Genomic DNA, 3,599 nt, shown 5'->3' with positions numbered 1-3,599 from the left:
GGACTTTAACATACCCAACTTGGAGATAGTACAAGTGATTCTTAAGATCATGTAGCATGCTTGCAACTTCGATGTTTCCTATCCTAATGTCATCCATCTCGTGGTTGAGGGCATCTATTTGTGTCATGAGTCTTTCCTTGAGATCCACCATTTCAGCAGCCATTTCTTGTCGAGCAAGGCTCACATCCACATGAGTTTGAAGTAGCGTGATGGCCATGTCCTCTGTACGGAATCCATTTTATGGATGCTCGTCTAGATGTCGGTGGTCGTTAAACGACCAAATTTGGGTGGGAGATGACGACATTGTTGACGATTAGGGTGTGAGGGGTATGAGGATTTTAGCAGACTTAAGGTAACAAGATTATGATTTTGGTCATTTTAGGACACCAATGTTTGGTTTTTATATGGGGGCGGTAATGAACAGTCACAATCTTGCCCCCTAAGCTTCGTGAATAAAACGACGTCGTTTTTGCTGACTGAGTCCACGTTGGCAATGATTTGGCACTGGTAGATGACATGGCATGTGTAACTGGCTACAATTGGTTAAGGTGACTAAATGAATATGTTGATATGGACTTTAATCCCTTAAAAAGCAAGAAATTAAGTTAAGGGATATAATCGACCGAAATCGAAAATATTATAGGGTTACAGTGTTATATATATATATATATATATATATATATATATATATATATATATATATATATATATATATATATATATATATATATATATATATATATATATATATATACACACTTACCCCATGGGTGAAATAATGACCAAACAACACCAATAACATAAAATATAATTCATATGTTTCCCACCTCATTATGATTTTTTTTCTTACAAGGAATTAAATGTTAAATGATTATATGAAGCATCACTTGTGTTATTACATTCTCTAAAGCACAATTTATAGAGATGTTTTTCCTTTGTTATTGATCTATATATAATATATATAATGTTGTTGATTTAATATCTTTAAACACATATCATGTGTCAATAATAGGATTTTGGAAAGTACGATGTTAACGTCTTCGTTTTTTAGTAGGCATTTTTTAGAAAATATATATTTTTCTTTGGTTGACGATATAAATTTTGTCGTGCATAAATGAATAAAAATTATTCAAGCATGATATGTGGTTATATAAAATTGATTTATATATATATATATATATATATATATATATATATATATATATATATATATATATATATATATATATATATATATATATATATATATATATATATATATATATATATATATTACGTGCTTGAAATTTAGACAAAAGTTATGGGTATATAATAGTTGTATAAATAAAACTTATTTGAAACTTAATAAAGTGGGCTACATAAACAATTAAAAATAAAAGATTATTTGGAACAAATAATCTAATGAAAGTCGTAGTAATCTTGATTACGAATCCGCAGATATAAAGAACTTCAAAACCCGATTTTGTATAAGGAAATTATGATTTTTCAAAGTTTCACGTTCAACCTTACACAACAATGTGCGTCATAAAAAGCGAAATAGAGATCGGTTACTTGTTAGCTAAAACAATGTAAATGAAAGTTGATGTACTCGTAAATACGAATCCGTCGATATAAAGAACGCCGAGAGAGGAGTTTATATGAAAAAATTATAACTTTTGCAAAACCTTTTATAGTGTAATCTTCATAGACTTTAAATTAAAAAGAGAATGCGAATTAACCGACAAAATTTAAATAAAAGTTTTAGTACTCGTCGATACAAAACTAAGGATATAAAGAACGTCGGATACGAAGCTCATAAACTAAATATATGATTTTTTGAAGATTTCCGCTTTTTACCTAATAATGATGATGTGACATGTCCGAAGCGTGCCACGTGGACTAAGATGGACGCCTCCATCTACCGACTCGGAGATATAGCACAAACAAATGCACAATCCATGGCAGTAGCTAAAAGGAGCTAACATGCTGAAGTGCGACACCCCCTAATCTGCTATAAATGGAAACAAAAATTGACTCATTTCCTTACAACGTTTTCCACCAAATTCTCTGGTGAACTTCCCCCACTCCAAGCCCAATATTTCTGAGTTTCTGATCACTTTATCAAAGCGTTGCAACTTCAGAGAGATCGACGAAAAGCAATATTCATAGTTGAAGTTCTGTTTGCAAACTTTCCAAACTTCTACTAGAAATTCATGTAAGTTAAGATGCACCTACTATGCTTTAACTGTAACTTATATTTATTTTCATAGTCGTTATTATGAACTTGTAAATAAGATTTATTAGTAATTACAATACTAATCGATCTAGTTACGGGAGTGATGTCTAGGCTAGATTTAGTGAGGTGTTTAAAGTGGATTTTCCAAACAATACAATTTGTATACAAAACGGATCTTAGCTCTGATATGATCTTACCTAGTCATTCCTTATCTGATAGAACTCAGTATTTCTTGGGATTATTGAGAAATCTGAAATACAGTTTCGAAAAATATAAAACAACGACTATGGCTTAGTAATAATTGTTTATAATCGTTTAAAAGGGAAAGTAAAAGTTTTTGGCGAAGATCTAACTTTCCCATAAGTCATCCACCTTTAAAAATGTAAGTGTGTAGTTGCTTTCATATTACACATAGATACAAAAATATTTAAATGCTTAAATGTTATATACGCTTTTATTTGTATTTTTGAATGAATGTGTTAGATAAAGCAGCTTGACAAAATTTTTCTTAATTAATTGAAATGTTGGAATAATTTTTTATGTTATTATCATATTTAAATTATATTAAGTAATGAAGGGTTGTGAATAACAATATAATTGTATGAGTTTCTGACCAAAATTCTACTATTGTACTATTATGATTAGTCATCTAGTACACTAAAGATGGCAACCACTAACTATTTTAGATAGTATTGTGGAATACTAGTAGACTCGCAATCTGTAGGTATTAATGAACCGTACTTTCATTCGGGTACTCTATCCCCCATGGTTGTCTTATTGACATATATTTCTAAAGAATCCCTGAAGCGGTATTGTCTACTCGTTGTTTACAGTGATCCTTTGAGATATGTCCCTTGAGATCATCATTTTAAAATCAGGAGTGAGAATAACGGGAATGTGTAATCATGTTAATTGTTTGTTGTGAAATTTTTAAAAAAAGATTTATTTATATTATTGTGGGTTGAAAATCCTATGTACTCACCAGGTTCCCAAGTCTGACCCACTTAGTTTATTTATATCACAGGAAGCAATATGAAAGCATTTGGACAGTGAATATTAGTTGTCAAGTGATAAATGAGTTTTTGGCCATTAGTATAATAAACAGTTGTAAGGCATGTAATTACTGGTTTATGCTTATGTTTCTGTATCAATCTTGACATCCAAAGTTTTTAATATTAATGAAAAACGTTTCTTTGAAAACAAAATGGATTTCATCTTACAATAATAATGTTTTGGAACAAATTCTACACTAATATATATTCTTTAAAAGAATATTTTGTTTTAAATAAGTATAAAGAAAAATATTTATTTGACCATGAAAATTGGGGATGTCACATTCTGGGTCTTTCATATAAACTAGAAATTTGCTAGAATTACAACCCCA

This window comes from Lactuca saligna, chromosome 5 (genome assembly GCF_052625555.1).
Source record: "Lactuca saligna cultivar CGN05327 chromosome 5, ASM5262555v1, whole genome shotgun sequence".
Classification (NCBI taxonomy): domain Eukaryota; kingdom Viridiplantae; phylum Streptophyta; class Magnoliopsida; order Asterales; family Asteraceae; genus Lactuca; species Lactuca saligna.
This window is presented reverse-complemented; position numbering follows the sequence as displayed.